Source organism: Ovis canadensis, chromosome 22 (assembly GCF_042477335.2).
Source record: "Ovis canadensis isolate MfBH-ARS-UI-01 breed Bighorn chromosome 22, ARS-UI_OviCan_v2, whole genome shotgun sequence".
NCBI lineage: Eukaryota > Metazoa > Chordata > Mammalia > Artiodactyla > Bovidae > Ovis > Ovis canadensis.
The window spans coordinates 53,114,850-53,135,516 of record NC_091266.1 but is presented as its reverse complement, the minus strand read 5'-3'; positions in this window follow the sequence as shown (position 1 = coordinate 53,135,516).

The following is a 20,667-nucleotide window of genomic DNA, read 5'->3' as shown; positions in this document are numbered from 1 at the left end:
CTTACTTCACCCTGTATAATAGGCTCCAGTTTCATCCACCTCAGTTTCATCCACCTCCAGTTTCATCCACCTAGAACTGATTCAAATGCATTCTTTTTAATGGCTGAGTAATATTCTATTGTGTATATGTACCACAGCTTTTTTATCCATTCATCTGCCGATGGACATCTAGGTTGCTTCCATGTCCCGGGTATTGTAAACAATTGCAGGAGGATTCTTTACCAGCTGAGTCACAAGGGAAGCCCAAGAATACTGGAATGGGTAGTGTATCCCTTCTCCAGAGGATCTTGCCAACCCAGGAATCGAAGCAAGTTCTCCTGCATTGCAGGTGGATTCTTTACCAACTGAGCTATCAGAGAAGCATACTTAAGCTATATGGATGCAATCCAACCAACTAGGAGTCCTGTTTCAGAAAATTTTATTTTGTTTTTGCACATGTGTACAGGGCCATGGGGAACAGTTGGCAGGTTGGCCTTCATGCACTAGCCCAAACTTAACTCACCACCCATACTCTGACACAGGAGTACATCCCCAGGAGGAAGGTGCACAGAGATGCTCTCCTGTGTGCCAGGCTGTGTGCCAACTGGGATGTCTCTCTAGGAGGGGTGCCCTTCTTCACATGCTCACAAAGGGGCCATATGGACCGTGGGTTGTGTTACACACATGCTCAGCCGTGTCTGACCCTGCAGCCCCATGGACTATAGACCGCCAGGCTCCTCTGTCCACGGGATTCTCCAGGCAAGAATACTGAGTGGGTTGCCATTTTCCTCCTCCAGGGGATCTTCCCAACCCAGGGATCGTCTCTAGCATCTCCTGCGTTGGTGTGCGGATTCTTTACCACCGGCACCACCTGGGATGGGCCAGTAGAGTCTGTGTACATGAGCCCCGCTTCAGCGCAGAGCCTCTGATGAAGACCGCATCTCCCAGGACCACAGCTCCTGCCAGGAGTCTTCTTCAGGATCCCACACTGCTCCTCACCTCGTCCCTTCTGCCCTGGGGGCGGTAATAACTTCCCACTGCTGCTAGGGTCTGCGCGTCTCCTCGGCCATGTTTTCCTTCACTGGCCCACGCCTCCATCAGTATCTCTTCAAATAAATCTCTTTATTCAAACCACTTGGAGGGATTTTGTTTGCTGCTGGGACCCTGACTTACTGCTGATCCAGGGTCTGTGTGTGAATGTGTGTGTGTGTGTGTGTGTACTACGCCACAATGTAAAATGTATTTCTTACTGTGGGATACATTTTTTTTTTCAAGTGTAAGAGCCACTGGCCCAGGGGAATTCTAATGCAAAACAGCTTGGGGAATGCAGGCGGAGGGTGAGCTGGGGAGGCCTTTGAGGGGAGGCCCGGCTGAGAGAACTTAGTGAGAAAAATCGCTGGGCCCGGAGTCAGGACCGATGGGACTTCCTCCACCTCGGGCCAAAATACGGCCACTGAACTCCTTGACCTGTGGGCTCCAGCCAGCGCTAACCGGCTAAGATTCTGGTTTGGAAGTTGATTTATTTGCATACTCCAAGACCCACATCTAGGAACATCACACATATTTTTAATCTAAGAAAATATCAAAGTGACATCTACAGCCTGTTTGCAGGAATTAATAGTCCCCCCTTGGGCCTCTTTGTCTGCCTATCCCTGTCTTTCATATCCCGCGGCCCCTTGGATTTTGTGCTAGAACCATATTACATCGCGTGTATCCCCTCAAATTCCCCAATTATGAATCATTGTCTTCCCCTGAATATTTTTATACCTAACTCATGATCAGGCTGCCTTGCCAAAATTGTGAGCAAATGCTGTCCACAGCCATCCCTCGGAGAGGGAGGCAGGCCTGGAGCAGTGGATAAATCCCCCAGACTCTCTCTTTTTAAAAATCTTTCTAATTAGAGGAAAATGTCTTTACAGTGTTGTGTTGGTTTCTGCCATAGAACAATGCAAATCAGCCATAATTTTATATATATATATATACACACACATCCCCTCCCTCTTGATCCTCCCTTCCCTCCCCCATCCCAGTAGCGTTGACATATATACACAACCATGTATAAAATAGATAGCTAGTGATATATAGTTATTGCTATAGATATATAGTTGCTATATAACCCAGGGAGCCCAGCCTGGTGCTCTGTGATGACTGCAGACTCTCTTAACAAGGCCCTGGGTCCACGTGCCACAAACCACAGTGAAATGCTCCTGGGAGAAGAGGATCTCCCGCCCCAGCCCCTCCCACTGAGAGTGGGTCAAGAGTCGGGGGTACAGTTCACGGGGATCAGATCATTATGTGGATGGTGTGTCTGTAGAAGTTTCCCCAGGAGTCTTCCCAGCTGCGGTGATACTGTGTATCCCCATCAATGACAGCTCCTGCCACTGTGCAAATACATGGAGCTCCCCAGAATATAGAGCCCAGGCTTGTACAGTAAGCCCTCTACATGCAAACGAGCTCCTTCCCAAGAGCACGTTCTTAAGTCCAATCTGTTCAGCCCACAAAGTTAGCCTAGGTACCCAACCAACACAATTGGCTATGCAGTACTGTAACAGGTTTATAATACTGTTCACACAAATAACACATAAAAAACAAAAAACAAAGAAAACTTTTTTACTCTTACAATACAGAGCCTTGAAAAGCACAGGAGTACAATATAGCAGCTCTACCATATTTTTGCCTCGTTCCACTCTCTCAATTACTTGTACTTTTGTCTCCGTCATTACTGCTTGGTATTTCTTAGCATTACCAGCTACATCACTGCTGCTTCCAGACATCCTGGGCTTGAAACAAATATACTGCACTCCGTACTCTATACAGTATTATACAGTAAAGTAAACAAAGGCGCAACCTCTTTAGAGGATACACACACGTGACAATGTACACCAGACACTTGAACTGTTATGTCATTGGACTTGTGAATGCCCACATCTTTGAAAATTTGCAGCTTTTAGACTTACTATAACAGATAGATGGTTCTTCCACAAGGAAGAAGGGCAGCACAGCCACCATCTTGATGTGCTCCAGGATCTGGATACTCTGTTGATAATTCCCAGCCTGGAGCTGACCAGGAAGCACGAGGAGTAGTGCTTTGGCCTTAGAGGACCAGAGTTCAAATCCCATATCTGCTGTCTCTTAGCTGTAGGACATTTGCCCATCCTTCAGCCTTCCTGAGCAACCATGTTCCCATCAAAAAATCAGAATGGCACTGCCTATGCAAAGGGTTATCATGAGAATTACATAAAGCATCCTGTGCAAAGCACTTAGCAATGGACACAATTGATACCTGTGGTGAACTGTGCAAGCATCAGGCACTGCAATGAAACCACCTATAATCAAATCTCTAATCAAAACTCCTCCATTTGGGGATTTCCCTGGTGGTACAGTGGATAAGAATCTACCTGCCAGTGCAGGGGACACTGGTTTGATCCCTGGTCCAGGAAGATTTCTCATTCCACAGAGCAACCAAGCTCAAGCACTACAACTGCTGAAGCCCATGAGCCTAAAGCCTGTACTCCACAACAAAAGAAGCCACCACAATGAGAAGCCACTGTACCCCAGTGAAGAGTAGCCCCCGCTTGGTGCAACTAGAGAGAGCCCACACACAGGTACAAAGACCCAGCGCAACCAGAAATGTAAATGAATAAATAAATTATTTTTTAAAACTTCTCTGCCATTTACTAGCAAGTTACTGAATCTTGCTGAGCCTCCATTTTCTCACCTTTGAAATGGGTGATATAACAGTACTGACCTCCCACAGTGGCCTAGACAAATAAATTAATTAAACGAAACAAGTGGTTACATAGTAGGATAATGCTTATAAATTTTTTTACAAAAATTTAATTCTTATTGGAGTAATGTCAGACTTACAAAAGCTGCAAACGTAAAGAATTTCCATATATCGTTCCCCCAGTTTCCCCAAATGTTAAGATTTTCCCAACTTGCTTTAACATTTTCCCATTTTCTCTCTAATGTATATAAACTTATACGTGTATAAGTTTAACTTTTTCTCTGAATTTTTCAGAGTAAGGTAGAGGCAGTTGTTGTTCAGACACTAAGTCGTGTCCAACTCTTGCAAGCCCATGGACTGCAGCACACTGAGGTCCACTGTCCTTCACGATCTGCTGGAGTTTGCTCAGATTCATGTCTATTGAGTCAGTGATGCTATCTTACCATCTCATCCTCAGCCACCCTCTTCTCCTTTTGCCTTCAATCTTTCCTAGCAAGGTGGAGACACAATGTTCTTTTATCTCTAAATACGTCAATGTGTATTTCTTTAAAAAAAAAAAAAGACATTCTCCTACATAACCACAGGGCAATTATCAAAATCAGGAAATGGACATTGATAAAACAGCATTATCTAATCTTCAGACTTTACTTACATTTCACCAACTGTCACCCCACTGTCGTTTCCCTGGCCCAGAAGCCAGTCCAGGACAGCCCATTCATTTACTTGTCATGCCTCTTCAGTCTCACTGAATCTGGACAGTCTTCTGACCTTAGCTTTCATCATCTTGACTAGTTTGAAGGGAAAAAACAGTTATGCTGTGACATGTCCTTCAATCTGAGTGTGTCCGAGTTTTTCTCCTGACCAGGTTCAGATTCTGCATTTTCAGCAGGACAATCATATAGTAAAGGTATTACGCCATCTCAGGGCATCATTCGGGGAGATAAACAATGTTGATTTGTCTGTGTTACTGTCAGCTTGACTTTGATCCTTAGTTCATCTGGTGTCCCCAGGTTTCTTACTGTAGAGTTACCATTTTCCTCTGTATAATTAAATAAATATCTTATGGCTGGGAGGATGTGGGACATAGACATATCAAAGGCATGAGCAAGCATTGAGATACTTTGTAGACAGTGAACTAGGCGAGACCAGTGGTGCTGGGACTGAGGTAACCAGAAGTTGACTCTGGTTCAATGTCATGGCCTTTGGTTATTGCAGAAATGCTTTTGGGATTGGTGCTGCCTTTGTTCTTTAGCTCTGACAGTGTCACCAGACCAAAGGGTCAGGGCATAATGCGGGCCCTGTTTCTAGCTACATCTGATCACACTTAAATTAGGACCAACTGGCTTTTTGTTCTATTGTGGCAAAAAAAAAAAAAAAATACATGACACAAAATTTATCATTTTGTCCATTTCATGTACACAATTCAGTAGCTTTACGCATATTCACATTGTGGTGCAATTGCCACCACTATCCGGCTCTAGAACATTCCCATCATCCTAAACTGAAATTCTGTACCCATTAAATGTAACTCCCCATCCCTTCCCCACCCTCAGCCCCTGATAACCACTGTTCTACATTCCGTCTGTATGAATTTGACTATTCTCGGTACTAAACACAAGTGGATTCGTGTGGTATTTATCTTTTTGTATCTCACTTATTTTACTGAGAAGGAAGTCTTCAAAGTTCATCCATGCTATAACATGTATCAGAATTTCATTTCTTTCTAAGGCTATATAATATTCCAGTGTACATACTTATCAAATTTATTTTGTCCATTCATCCACTGATGGGCATTTTGGGTTGTTTTTTCACCTTTTGATTACTGTAGAGTACTGTTATGAACATGCGTGTACAAATATCTATCTGAGTCCCTGCTTTCGATTATTTGGGGCATATACCCAGAAGTGGACTTCCTAGGCCATATGGTAATTCTGTGTTTAGTTTTTGAAGAGCCGCCATATTGGTTTCTAAGGACCAAATGGCTTTTAACACACTGGTGCCCCCAATACTCCCTCTCCCCCCACACCCACTCTGCTTTATTTCAGACTTGAGAGCGTGGAGTGGATAACAATAATGAGCTTCATCTTTAGCCTCAAGGGATTGAGAGACCCACTGGAAGTACCACTCCACCTGTAAATAAGAATCCTAATGGCCCCACATTTCAGCAAGTGGAACTCTGATTCTCAGGAACACCCAGTGGTACCTTCCAATATCAGCGGGAAAAGAGCCATTACCCAGATAAGGGTAGAGATGGAAGAGGCACTCCACTTTTGCAGACAGGGAAGGAGTGATGGAAAAGCACACGGAGAATCATATCCACAAAAATACAAGTGTCTGCTCTGCCCCTCGGTCTAATTATGATCCAATGTCTCCTCGCCCCCTGGGGACTGGGGACTTGTTTGTTCGAGATGACATATCTATTATTACTCTTTAGGTAGTTAGCAGCATCATTTGCAGCGTTCATTAACAAGGATCACCGTATGGATTTCTAAACAGCAGCTCCGCTTTAGCTAATGAGCCCCAATAGTGTAATACTTTACATATTTTATAGCAAGACAATTAAGCAATGTCCTGCTTTTATAGCAGACCTTAAAATAAATCATTTAGGATACAAAGAATAGACAGGAATAACGGTGCCTACAGTGTGTTTGTGGTTAGAACTGGAGAAGTTAAACTCACTTTCACCCAGGCTCCCATTATACATATGCACACACTCAGGCTTTAGAGAAATAAAAGGTTTGCCATGCTTTCTTGTCAACTTCCCAGGTTTGTAATAACAGACTGCTTAAGTGATCTGCGTATGGTTCACACAGAGATGAGGGGAAAGAGAAGAGGAAGGGAATGAGAAAAGAAAAGAAGAAGCAGGCTGAGTTTATAAGCAGGAAAAGATTGAAAGTGCTAGTATGCATTGAACATCTACTCTGCCAGGCTTTCACCTCCACCCCTCATATAATCTCCATGAAACCCTACAAGTGGTATTAGTAGTTCCATCGCATAAATGAAGACACTGAGACAGGGAGATTGCTGCTTGTTCAGGGTCACACAACCTGAAAGTGGCTGTGCTAGAATTTAACACTAGATCTTTGTGGGACTTCCCTGGTGGTCCAAGAGTTAAGATGCTGCACTTCCAGTGTAGGAGCACGGGTTCGATCCCTAGCTGGGGAACTAAGACCCCTCTCAGCCAAAATAAAAACCAACTCTGCATGAGTCCAAAGACCTGATCCTGCCATGATTGTGTTAAGGGCAGAGGCAGGATTCCCAGCCCCACCGCCTACTGTTAGTCTTCAAAATATTCTGATCTTCCCAGGAATGTGGGGTGAACTCTACAGTATACTTTCCTCCTGCATTGTCCTGACACGGACAAGAGGACACACAGCCTCCTTCCTGAACCCCAGAGGCCTCATTGACAAGACCCCTCCTCACCTCCACAAACCGCTCCCCCGCCCCACCGCCCCCTGTCCAGGACTCCCATTTGGTCCACCACATGTTAGCTAATCGGAAAAGTATCAGTGATTGCTGATGAGTTTGTGAGTTTGGCCGCCAGATAGGGTCACTTCTACCCTGCAAGGTTAGGTTAGGGGTAAAGGATGAGAGAATCCTAAATCTAGTCCTCCATCCAGAAAAGAAGAGATGTTAGTGGAAAGGTTTTACCGTAAACCACCACCCCACCCACCCAGACCTCAAGTCTACCGCTCTACATTCCTCTCTAAGCATAACACATTTCTCAGGGCTGTGGAGGGACACAGATGTGTGGGCAGCTGCTCCAAGTATGGTCCGTGGCCACCTACAAGCCTGAAGGCAACGGGTGTGGCCAGGATTCCGAGACTGAAGAAGGACACGGTTTCTCTCTTCTCTTTTGCTTTCAAAACATGTGTCTCCAGCCACTGATGGAGACCTGTGGCTGCTTCCCTGAGTGGGGACATCATTCCCAAGGTGATCCAGCCCTATTTACCCTAACTGTTCTCTAGGGACTGTGAACCTAAAACTGCTCAAAAAATAAAGTCTACCTAAGAAAAGGGAAAGCAGACTTAAGGATCTCTCTCCACATCGCTATGGCCTGGGGCCATTTGGTCCTGTGGTCACTGGGTTCGTGGTGTTAGAGCTCACAAATCATTCCTGTTCAAAATGAGAACCCCAAGCCTAGAAGCCAAAGACCTAACTATGCTCCATGAGTTCTTCTTAGTAAGGAAATACCATAGATGGTGCATTTCAAGATAATCCTACTGAAAGTATACTTTGAGAATTGAAGCTTGAATGAAAACACTTAGCTCTCTGGAAATTCTCCACTTGGGACAGCTGAGCACTAGGTCACGTTCACTGCTGCATGCCTGGCAAGATGGGGTTCACTACTGCACTTCAATCATGCCGTACCCTGCAAGGCTCTGCTCTGACTCCATCTGCTTAATTTCACACCATAAGGAGAGAGCTTTGGGTATGAGGGAGGGCCCAAGGGGGCAAAGCCCCCAAAAAGAAAGATGAAGGATGTCCTTGCATGAAAATAGGTGAAGCCAACATCCCACCAGGATGGGCCATGAAAATGAAGCTGGCAAGCAGATTCCTCACAGGCACCAGCCTGGGCGCTCATTATGGTGTGGGTACCCCTCAGGGGGCCCATGGGGAGGATGAAGACAAATAAGTGAGCACGCCTTCTGTTGGAAAAACTAGGACAGCTTTTATGTGGACGGGAGACTGACAAGTGCACTTTGGCACAAAAGAAATCGGGCGGCAAGGAGAAGTCAGGTGGCACCTGTAATATCCACAACTGCCACTCCCAGCTGCTGTTCTGGGCACCTAGAGATACAGAGGTGAGTGAGACAGACAAGGCCCTGCTCTACCCAGCTTATTCTAAACATGGAAACAGACAACCCACAATTTATTTATTCTTCATTTATTATTGAGTTTAAATAAATGCATTCCAGCGATATAGGCTATAAAGAGCATGAAACAGGATGATGACAGACAGATTAGATGTAGCCCTTTAGATGGTAAAGAATCTGCCTGAAATGCAAGATCTGCCTGGGTTCGATCCTGGGTCAGGAAGATCCTCCAGAGAAGGGCGTGGCAACTCACTCCAGTATTCTTGCCTAGAGAATTCCATGGACAGAGGAGTCTGGCGGGCTACAGTCCATGGGCTCGCAAAAAGTCAGACATGACGGAGTGGCTAACATTTTAGCAGGCACTTAGGGAAAGTCTCTCTGATGAGGTGACATCTGAAGACTGGAGTCCAAGGAAGCCCTGGCATGCTGAGACCTGAAGGCAGTTCATTCCAAAGTAGAAAGCAAAGAAGATTCTAAAACAGGAACAAGCTTATGAGCGTGAGAGACAAAGACACCAGAGAGGGTGGAGTAGGGTAAATCGAGGAAGAAGTGGTAGAAGATGAGACTGGAGCTGTCAGCCAGGGCGCCGTCAACCTGGTAAGGAGCCTGGATTTACTGCTAAGTGTGATGAGTAAACCATGGCTTAACCCAGAGAAGGATGTGATCCCTCTCACTGTACAATGGCAGGAGCAGAAAGAGAAGTACCAGATAAAAGGCTATTTCAGGAGTCAAGGAGCAATGATGATGATCCAGATTAGGGAGGAGGCAGTGGAGATGGCAAGGAGGCAGATTTAAAGTATAATTTTAGGGCATATATTTTTAAGTAAGCACCGATGGACCGGATGTGGGAGCTAAGGGGGTGGGGGAAAGAGTCAAGTGAGACTCAACATCTGGCACCCTGCATTGCTCACAGCAGGAAATAATGACTAGCTGGATGCTTGGTTGTCTGAAGGTAGGCTGGTTGATTGGTGGGTTATCTGAAAGGTTTACTGTTTGGAAAGGAAATCCACCCTGAATATTCACTGGAATGACTGATGCTGAAGCTGAAGCTCCAATACTTTGGCCACTTGATGCGAAGAGCTGACTCATTGGAAAAGACCCAGATGCTGGGAAAGATTAAGGGCAGGAGGAGAAGGGGACGACAGAGGATGAGATGGTTGGATGGCATCACCAACTCAATGGACATGAGTTTGAGCAAACTCTGGGAGATAGTGAAGGACAAAGAAGCCTGGTGTGCTGCAGTCCATGGGGTCACAAAGAGTCAGACACAACTGAGCAACTGAACAAAAAATTGTTTGGATGGAAGGATAGATGGATGGGTAGTTGGTTAACAGTTAGGTGGATAGATAGTTGTCTGGTTGAGTAGGTGGTTGAATAGTTGGATAGATAGATGGGTGGACAGGTGGATGAGAAGATGAATTGTAGGGTTGGTTTATAGTCAGGCAAATGGGTAGTAGAGGGGTTGGTTTGTTCGCTAACTAGTGTCATGTATTTCCTTCTCACTGGACAACCTCTCCTTCCTTCCTTTAGGGTCCTTCACCCCCAGCCTACTCCCATGAGCCTAATTCCCTGGCCTGACCAACCTCTAGCACTTGCCATTTTATCCCACTCCTTGCTATTTGGCCCATGATCCTGCATCTTCAGAACCTTCCAGGGAGACTGTGGGACCAGAGCTGGGCTCCAGGTACTGGAAGATTTGGGGGTGATGGATGGAGATACACATGGGCCTTAGACTCAAGCAGAGTCCAGTTTTGCCCCTTAGCGGCCATCTGGCCTGGGGCGGGTTTCTCTACCTCACTTCCACTTTGGTAAATGGAGCTAGAACGCCTGGCCCACCTACTCACAAGGTCATGAGAATCAAATGAGAAACTAGGTGTGAGAGTGTGCAACAGATGTCAGGCAATATTCTTATTATCCTGATGTTACAGCTCAGGAGCAAGAGCTTCCTGTCTGGGGCCGGCATCCCCCACCTTCTGGGACCTTCTGTTCTCTTCACCCACTGCAGCTCTCACAGTCAGCCTAACTTGAACCTGCCCTCATACTACTCAATGCTTCCTTGACTTGCCCTTCTCAGCCTTAGACACGCTGCTCTCCACAGTGTCAACATCCACCTCTCATGGGACGCATCTTGACTGCACTTTAGACAAAGCCCCTGCGAGGCCGTCTGCCTTCTGGTTCCGCATTTGAAAAGTAATACTTGCTTCCTTCCTGAAGATCCCAAGGCCAAAACATAGTGTTTACAAAGTGTCAGGCGGGCTTCCCTGGTGACTCAAATGGTAAAGAACCTGCCTGCAATGCAGGAGACCCAGGTTCCATCTCTGGGTCAGGAAGATTCCTCTGGAGAAGCACTTGACAACCCATTCCAGTATTCTTGCCTGGAGAAGTCCATGGACAGAGGGGCCTGGGTGCCACAGCCCATGGGGTCACAAAGAGTTGGACACAACACAAAGTCTATATGCCTGAATGATGCCCCTCTTGTTTTCCAAACTATCTTTTGCCTGGGTATATTAGTTAGCTATTGATGCAATGGCTGGATGGCATCACGGACTCAATGGACGTGAGTCTGAGTGAACTCTGTGAGATGGTGATGGACAGGGAGGCCTGGTGTGCTGAGATTCATGGGGTCGCAAAGAGTCGGACACAACTGAGCGACTGAACTGAACTGAACTGATTGATGCAAAAGAAGCCACACTAAAATGAACTGGCTTAAGACAATAAACACGCACTAGTTCTCATGATCCCATGGGCTGGCTGGTGCTTCTTCTGGCCTGGGCACCTGAGTAGGAGCCAGACAGTCCAGGGTCTCCTCACTCACATGTCTAAGGCTTCTAGTATGACTGGGTCCTCTCTCACCATGGTCTTTCATTCTCAAGGAGGCTGGCCAAGCTGTTTCACAAAATGGCAGATGAGTTCCTAGCAGCAAGAGGTTGAAAGCCCAATGCATATGCACTTTATAAGACTCTGTTTATATCACATCTACTAGTGTTTACTAAGGCAAGTCACACAGCCAAGCCCAGGATCATCCTGAGAAAGACCCACATGAGAGAACGGACACAGAAAATGGTAGGTTTATTGGGGGCTATTACTCCAACAACCTACCATACAAGGTAATTGAAAACAGGATTGACTGAACCCATATTCCAAAAACTCCTCGGAGAGGCAGAGCACTGAAGCCCACCAGGGGAGCCAGAGAGATGAAGAAGCAGGTAGCTGAGGGCTGTCAGACCAAGCTGAAATCCTGAGAAAGGAACTGGAACTTCCTGTCAACATAATACCTCCCTGACACATACCAGCTTTCTCCCCTGTACTAGTCAGCTACTAACACCTACCACTGCGTAACAAACAACCTCAAAATATCGATGACTAACAGCAAATACTCACTTTTCATATTTGCAAATCTGTGATTCAACTGGGGATGCTCTCTTCCATGTGCCACATTCTGGGTTTTCAACCGAAAGGGCAGTGGCTGGCCAGGGCGCACACACCTCTCAGCAATAGCAGAATCACAGAAATAGAAAGCCAGTTGAGCAATCACATTTCAGTCCTCCTTCACATTACATCTGCGAACATCCCATTGGCCAAAGCAAGGCTCATAGTCAAGGGACAGAGAGGTTCCCCTTGTCCACCATGAAGTTCTGACAAGGGAGTGGATGTAGAACGCTCCTAGAGAGGAGTGAAGAATCGTGTTCAATTTTTCTATCTATCACAACCTCCTCACGTTTCCCTCACTTCATCCCTCCTCATCTTTCCCCTTCCCCCACACCAGCTCAGCCATTTCAGAGCTGCAGGTAACAAGGGGGTCAGTAGCTTTGCTCTGGCAGGTGACCCACACCTTCTCTGAAGGTTCTCTGTGCTCAAGTCTACAGTAGATGACATGAAAATAAGGTTGACATGGTTAGAAAGACAGCACAGGGATAGGGGTCCATCTTCCTGCAGAGGAGAATGCCCTGAAGCCATGCAGCTATCTTTGTCAGAGCAGAGTGGCCCGATTCTGCCATCGTGACACTTATTATCATTTCTGGTACCCAGAGTCCCCAGCATCTTACTGTCAGGTCTGAAAATAGCATTATTGGCTGGGCTCCATATTGGACAGAAACGCATGTCCAGGACATATTTTTATCATTAAACTCTTCTAGAAGTTAAAACAACAGAACACTTTGGAGGGGACTTGGGCAAAACTTCCTCAGGAAACGCGTTGATTTCAACCACCTGGACAGAGCAGATGTCCTGATCTTCTTTTTATCTTGCTGAACACCTTAATTGATTTATTACCTTCTCCTAACACATATAAAGGAAGATCTCATTCATTTGCTCGTGGAGCTTTCCAGGGGCCCAGGAATTAGGTCAAGGGGAGGTTAGAAAACAAGAATTTTTAGGGTATACCTGCTAAGAGCCAGGGACTGCACCAGGAGAATAAGTGATATCCAAATGGAGAAAAAAATTAATCTTGACCCAGAGTTCACACCATATACACCAAAAAATAAGCTTTAAATAGCTGGGTCATGGGCCTGGATAAAAACTACAGCTGTAAAATTTTTAGAAGAAAAGTTAAGAGAAAATCTTTCACGACCTTGAGGTAGTCTAGGATTTCTTAGATGGGTCACAAAAAAAGAACACTAATCATAAAAAGAAAAGATAATGTTGATTTTATCAAAACTAAAACTTCTGCTCTTCAAAAGACACTGTTAAGAAAAAATAAGAAAGCAACAGACACAAGAAAAGATTCACTAAATAAATAGATGATAGATAGATACTTATGTATACACACACACAGACCACTTGATAGGTATCTAGAGAGATAACTTTCAAAGAATATACATCCAGAATATATTAAAAAAACTTTTACAACTCAATAAGAGGGGCTTCCCCAGTGGCTCAGCTGATAAAAATCCACCTGCGATGTGGGAGACCTGGGTTCAATCCCTGGGTTGGGAAGATCCCTTGGAAAATGGAACAGTCACCCACTCTAGTATTCTGGCCTGGAGAATTCCATGGACTTGCAAAGAATATACATCCAAAGCATATTCAGAACTTTTACAACTCAATAAGCAGAAAACTCAGTGGGGGGGGGGGGACCCACGGGCAAAGATTTGAATAGACACCTCACTGAAGAAGATGTACAGATGGGCAATAAGCACATGAGAAGATGTTCGACACCTTTAGTCATCAGGGAAATGCAAATTAAAAATATAATGAGATTCTACTACACAGCCATTGGAACTGCTACCAAAAAGATTAAAAAGACAATGCAGAATAAGACTTGTTCAAGTTTCTGCTCACTGGAAGTTCCCACTTCGGGGACTAGACTGTCAGGAGAAGGATCTACCCAGTGTCCATATTTGGCCAAAATTCCACCTGGAGGTGCCACTAACTTGACACTTCACAACGCCAGCAAAAGGATCTGCTGAGAAGAAGAACTTGCTGAACCAATCCACAGGGTGAAAATTCTAGACACTTTATGGCTCTGTTCCCTTGCAGACAACTGTATCCACAAACTGTGGATGATTTGCAGGGAATTCTGATCAGCAATTTCCCCTCTCACTCGGCCCAGGGATAGCTAAGTAAGGTGGAGCGTGCTAAGTCGTTTCAGTCCCGTCCGACTCTCTGTGACCCTATGTGATCTAGTCTGCCAGGCTCTTCTGACCATGGGATTCTCCAGGCAAGAATACTGGACTGGGTCGTCATTTCCTTCTCTAGGGGATCTTCCTGACCCAGGGATGGAACCCGGGTCTCCTGCATTGCAAGCAGATTCTTTACCATCTGAGCCACCAGGGAAGCCCTTGAGGGTGGTGGTTAGAAGCAAAGTTATGAGAGATACAGATCCAACCTCCAGCTCCAACCACACAACTGAGTGGCTAAGACTTAAAGCAAGTTATTTAATGTCTGGGCCTCAGTTTCCTCATCCATAAAATGGGGATAAGACTCCATCTGCTTCACAAGGTTGTCATAAAATCTTCCGTGAAATCAAGTATATCACTTGGTACCTGGTGTTATCCATAAATGGCTGGCATTACTATTCTGGCTAAACCTGTATGACTTTCTCACAGCCTGGAGGTCTTCTGCTAGCCTTTTAGTGGAGTATCCACTCGCACTCTGTGCTAGGATGCTGGGCCAGCCCTGGGCCTTTGTGCTCTTGGGTCTACTCCACATCCTTCCCCTCTATGGCACAGCAGGATGAGCCTGCAGGCCTCATTCCCCAAACTCCTGAGTCAGCCAATGGGAGGCACTGAAAAGAGACTGGAGGGCGGAGGAAGGAGGAACGCACATTTCTGCTCCTGCTCCTCTGCCTGGGGTGTCTTCTCTGGCAGCAGCTCCAGCTTTCACGGCACAGGCCTGCCTGATTCCCAGGACACTGGGCTCTAGAAGCACTGTCTCTTCCCTCTGTTTCTCCAGTTTCAGGTGGGCATGTCTTCCTGCCCAGATTCCCCTCCGAGGATGTCACTGAACCCTGTTTGCCATCCAGACTCCCCCAGATCACTTGTGTAGCAGATTCCTTGTATTATATGTCTTCTGTTATAAATACCTGTCATGGTTTCTGTTTTCCTGGTCGGCCCCTGACCATCCACATCCGTGGTCACCTGTTATGTAGGACCCTTGGGATCCGCAGAACATCGTCATCACCTATGTGCTTCTTCAGGGTCTGCTGTAAGTTCCAGGTCTCAAGCAATCGCTTTGCCACAGAAGCTTCGCATCTTTCTGATCCTTTTAGCAAAATGTGTGTGTCTGTTACTTGTTCAGTCGTGTCTGACTCTTTGCGACTCTATGGACTAGGGCCCACCAGGCTCCTCTGTCCATGGGATTTCCCAGGCAAGAATATTGGAGTGGGTTGCCATTTTCTTCTTCAAGGGATCTTCCCAACCCAGGGCCCAGCATCTCCTGCATTTGCAGATGGATTCTGAGCCATCAGGGAAGCCCACATTACGCAGTGCCGGTCTTTTATTCCATAGTTTTTGAACACAAGTTTTACTAGACTAGACTTTGGCCCTCAGGTCATTCTCACCTGATCAAGGAGACACCCAAGAATAGACAGCCAATGGGAAGGAGCAAGAGACAAAACCCAAAAGGGAAGATCAAGCCAAGTATGTGAGCCTCAGCTCCAGGTTAAGAAGTTTGCCCTTTGCCCCTAATCACATGGTTTCCCCATCAGGCATCTCTGACCCCTGAGAGTCTGAGTAGGCTGTTATGGGGAAGGAGTATCCATGAGCTATTTTCAGCACTTCTAAAAGCTTTGCAAGAACTGTACCTTGCTTTGCAAGGTAAATATGCAAAGGTCGGTAAGATACCAAGTTTCTTTGCTTTGAGCTAAAATTTTATTAGCACTTCTTATCTCTGGCTAATCAACAATGCTGATTGGCAGCCTTGTGGCTTTGATTATTTGTAAATGAAGATATGAATTAATTCATAAGTCATGAAGACTGGACTACACATGCCCATAGAAGAAATTATTTAAAGAGAGTACCAGCGGGGAGGTTTCAGGCAGGGGAGTGAGCATAGCAAACTTGAATTTTAGAATCTTCTCCGCAGGTGCAGAGGGGAAAATGGATTGAAGGGCCCAAGAACACTAGTGAGAAAGTCTGTCAGGAAACTGCAGTGGTCCCCTGGGAGAGGCTGGTAAGTGACCCAGGTTGATCCTTGTGCACCATCCACCCCTCCATCATCCCTCATCCACCCATCCATCATCTATCCATCCATCCATTTGACAAATTTATTGAGCAGCTACAATGTGCCAAGCACAGCGCATGTGCTGGGAACTCAGCAGGGACAAGCCACAGAAACACAGCCATCCTAATGAAGCAAGCCATCCTCAAGGACATAGCTGTTGAACCATTGCACAGATGGCTGTGTGGGTGCTCTGTAGACAAAGGACAGGGACCTGAGACCATAGGACAGGGTCCTATGCTGATCACAGGATTGTTTTCAAGGTCTGAGTAAATAAATGACATGCTGGAAGAATGCATCACCCATAATCAGGAAATTCAGTGTTTTTTACCATAGAAGGAGAAGGGATTGTGTCTGCCTTCCACACCACTACATGGTCCCATACTTCTGCTCATTCCAGCACAGGGTGGGGTCATTGAGTAGTCATTTAGTGGATGAATGAATAGATACCCATAATCTCAGCTGGCATTTATTTTATCTATTTAACAAGCTTTGATATAATATTAATTTACCATGTGCTAGACACTGCTGTAAGAGCGTTGTTGTTGTTGTTCAGTTGTTCGGTCATATCCAATTCCTTGGGACCCCCTGGACTGCAGCACGCCAAGCTTTCCTGTCCTTCACTATCTCCTGGAGTTTGCTCAAACTCATGTCCAGTAAATCAGTGGTGCTATTTAACCATCTCATCCTCTGCCACCCCCTTCTCCTTATGCCTTCAATCTTTCCCAGCATAGGGTCTTTTCTGATCAGTTGGCTCTTCACATCAGATGGCCAAAGTATTGGACCTTCAGCTTCAGCATCAGTCCTTCCAATGAATATTCAGGGTTGATTTCCTTTAGGATTGATTGATCTCCTTACAGTCCAAGGGATTCCTAAGAGTCTTCTCCAGTACCACAGCTACAATCACTAACTCAGGTAATCCTTGTCATAACCCTTCAGCGGTAAATACTATGACCAACCCCATACTACAGATGCTGAAACTGAGGCTACACAAGTTAAGTCCGGCTCCAGGATCTGTCTACATCAGCGCCTCTCAGATGGTCGTCCCCACACAAGCAGCATCCTCATCACCCAAGGGTGTGTTGGAAATGCAAATTCACAGGCTCAGACAAGGAGGTCAGCACTGTTTTTAATGGGCCCTCCAGGCTTCCCAGGTGGCTCAGTGGTAAAGAATCCACCTGCCAATGCAGGACATGCAGGAGACGTGGGTTCAATCCCTGGGTCGGGAAGATCTCCTGAAGAAGAAAATGGCAACTCACTCCAGCACTCTTGCCTGGGAAATCCCATGAACAGAGGACCCTTGTGGGCTATAGTCCATGGGGGTCACAAGAGTTGGACATGACTTAGCAACTAAAAAAAAAAAAACCAAAAAACCCAGATAAATCTGATCTTACTGCAATTCTTGTAATAAGAATTACAAGTGACCTTGTTAAAATAATCTTGTTAAAACTACTGTATAGCTTCTTCACACCAATCTCTCCATCTGTTAAATCAGATTGGAGGGAACCTGGGAATATGTATTTTTAGTAAAGTCCCCCCAACATCAAACAAGTTTTACAAACTTTCATCCAGGCTTTAACACTGAACTGGAAGAAAACAAAGATGAGACTTCGCACCGTGTAGGCGGGTGTGTCTGGCAGAGAGATGGTTTACCTTTCCTGGATGCCTAATTAAACACTGAAGCTTCCCATCCTGGAGTTGAGAAAACAACAGATCACAAGTGCGTCATGGATATAAATCTCCCTGGGCTGACTGGGTGTGTGCTGTTCAAGACTTCCTAACTAGAAGAGCGGATTCCATCTCCTGCAGGAATGTTAATGCCGCTGCCCTCAGATACTTGCAGATCAGCCTCAGAAGTCCCATGCTCTAGGCAAAAGTGACTTTATTGCCATCTCTTTGAAAAGCATAGGTCATCCTTGCCAGGGATTTCCTGTAATAAATACCTCTGTCATCTCGGCAACAGAAGCTGTTGACCTAAAACACTTTGGGCTGAAATATTACTTCTGCCTACCTCTTCATGGTCACCTGGACTTTGCAGTGTTGGGGTTCGGGAGAGGCCAGGGAGAGAACGAACCTGCCAGGGAGGGACAGGATCACCTAAGATCAGTGTCATTTCCCCTGCTCCTCCCGAATCTCCCGGTTTTCACCTACTACTGACAACTGAACAGGGGAAGGATGAAAAACTGGGTATACTTTTGAAGGATTAACATTTCTAAATTAAAAGGATAAATGTCGGCATGTGGTTTGTAATCCAGCTTTCAGTTTGTGATGCATTCTGGAATATTTGTGACGCTCAATCTGCCCCAAACAGCAGGAAATGTGATAGACGGGGCGGTGGGGACCACGGAGTTCAGGTCCTGCTCTGCCACCAGGTACTAGTTGGTGTGGCCACGGAAAGTGAAAGTGTGTGTCCAGCTCTTTGAGAACCCCAGGGTGATAGCCCGCCAGGCTCCTCTGTCCAGGGGATTCTCTAGGCAGGAATACTGGAGTGGGTAGCCATTCCCTTCTCCACAAGCTCTTCCTGACCCGTCGATCAAATCCGGGTCTCCCCTATGGCAGGTATATTCTTTACTGTCTGAGCCACCAGGGCAGACTTTAAGCCTGTCTGTAAACCTCCCCCAAGTCTTAGATGACCTCTCTGTAAATGGATGGTACTTGCACCTACACAGTCAACTTTGAAGGACTGTTGGAAGGCTGTATAAGCAGATGGCTGCAAAAAGTGCTTTGCAAACTGTAAAGTGCTCTCTAGTGTGAGGAGTCAGGGTGGCATCAGAGAGGGCCCGGTGCAGATCCAGACCTGGGAGCGTCAAGCACAGAGGAAGGTGGGGGTCCCAGGGGAGGGGTGGGAGGTGTCCACTCCATGGGAACAGCTGACTTACACAGTGAAATCCATGTCCTCAGCTTGTCAGTGTGACACCCGCTGCTCAGTCTCTCGGTCATGTCCGACTCTTTGTGACCCCACGGACTGTAGTTCTCCAGGCTCCTCGGTCCATAGAGTTTTCCAGGCAAGATTACTGGAGTGGGTTGCCATTTGGGTCATAGCCAAATCGACCCAGGGAGGCATTCCTCTCTCCGATACTGTAAAAGTTGGACACTTAGGATCCAGTTCTGGCCACAGAGATGTTAGAGCCCCGAGAGAGGGTGGCAGTGGTTCGCTAGGGCCAGCTCACACTGCCCTCTGGCAGACAACCATGCCCCCAGCTCTGCCTTCAACAGCATCGTGGTAGTAGCGTGAACTGGCCACACTGAAAGTATTTACACCATAGCAGTGGCAAACACTACTTGGCCTGGTTTTTTTTTTTTTTTCTTTCATTTTTTGGAGAGCAGTTGTTAAACACTTACCAGTACGTCACTGGGTGAGAGCAGAGACAGGATGTAGCTGTTGGGATGTGGTGGCAACTGCAAAAATTGTAAGCAGACAAGTGTTCCTCTTCCACTCAGAAGTGGGGGTACCATTAAACCATGAAGCTTATACTGATCAATATTTAGAGACTTCTCAGAGAAAAAGGGCTTCCCTTGTGGCTCAGTTGGTAAAGAATCCGCCTGCAATACAGGAGATGGATCCCTGGGTTGGGAAGATCCCCTGGAGAAGGGAAAGGCTACCCATTCCAGTATTCTGGCCTGGAGAATTCCATGGACCATACAGTCCATAGGGTCACAAAGAGTCAGACATGACTGAGCAACTTTCACTCACTCACTCAGAGAAAAAAACCATTTCATTAATCATGTATACAATGAGGGATTGCCTTCTCTCTATGCGAAAAGTGAAGTGAAATTTAGTTGCTCAGTCGTGCCTGACTCTTTGTGACACTGTGGACTGTAGCCCTCCAGGCTTCTCTGTCCATGGGATTCTCCAGGCAAGAATACATAAGTGGGTAGCCATTCCCTTCTCCAGGGGATCTTCCTGACCCAGAGATCGAACCCAGGTCTCCTGCATTGCAGGCAGGTTCTTTACCATCTGAGCCATCAGGCAAGCCCTGTCTCTGTGTGACTTTGGAGCAAACCCCACTCCCCTAATATACACAATCTTCAATATCAGAGCCAGTGCCACCACCTCCAGGCAAACCTCCCTGATACTCCTCACCAAACTCTACAGGTAACCCCAGCATCCTCTCAGTTCCTACAAAGACAGTAGAGGGTGGTTCCTCGGGCTCAGGCTTTGGAGTCCAAATGTTTGAGTTAAAAATCCCCAGTTTGACCATATACATATGCGGAAAGTCAGCTATAGGGGAAAGTCAGGGAATCCATCTGTGAAATAAAGCTGAAAGACTCTCTAGCCATCAGGAATTATTGAGAGGATGTCTGAGCTAATGCTGATAAAGTTCTCAGCTCAGTGCCTGGCACACATTAAGTGCTTAGTAAACACTAGCCATTAAAACCCCAGTTCTTCTGAGCTATCATTTCTGTTTTCAGAGACAAAATTTGTGTCTCTCTGATGAGAACTGAAATTTTGTGAGGCTAAGGACCTTGCTTTATTCATCTCTC